Consider the following 676-nt stretch of genomic DNA (forward strand, 5'->3'; position numbering starts at 1 on the left):
TGTGATGTCATGATTGTTCTCACCACGGTGGTATAAGTACTAGTATCACACATGTATGTGTGTGTGTATATGTATATGTATATATACAGTTGTGTGAAAAAGTGTTTGCCCCCTTCCTGATATCTTATTTTTTTGCATGTTTGTCACACTTAAATGTTTCAGATCATCAAACAAATTTAAATATTAGACAAAGATAACACAAGTAAACACAAAATGCAGTTTTTAAATGAAGGTTTTTATTATTAAGGGGGAAAACAATCCAAACCTACATGGCCCTGTGTGAAAAAGTGATTGCCCCCTAAACCTAATAACTGGTTGGGCCACCCTTAGCAGCAACAACTGCAATCAAGCGTTTGCGATAACTGGCAATGAGTCTTTTACAGCGCTGTAGAGGAATTTTGGCCCACTGATCTTTGCAGAATTGTTGTAATTCAGCCACATTGGAGGGTTTTCGAGCATGAACCGCCTTTTTAAGGTCATGCCACAGCATCTCAATCGGATTCAGGTCGGGACTTTGACTAGGCCACTCCAAAGTCTTCATTTTGTTTTTCTTAAGCCATTCAGAGGTGGACTTGCTGGTGTGTTTTGGATCATTGTCCTGCTGCAGAACCCAAGTGCGCTTCAGCTTGAGGTCACGAACAGATGGCTGGACATTCTCCTTCAGGATTTTTTGGTA

Source organism: Anarhichas minor, unplaced genomic scaffold, assembly GCF_050575085.1.
Source record: "Anarhichas minor isolate MPS153535 unplaced genomic scaffold, ASM5057508v1 ptg000148l, whole genome shotgun sequence".
NCBI classification, from domain to species: Eukaryota; Metazoa; Chordata; class Actinopteri; order Perciformes; family Anarhichadidae; genus Anarhichas; species Anarhichas minor.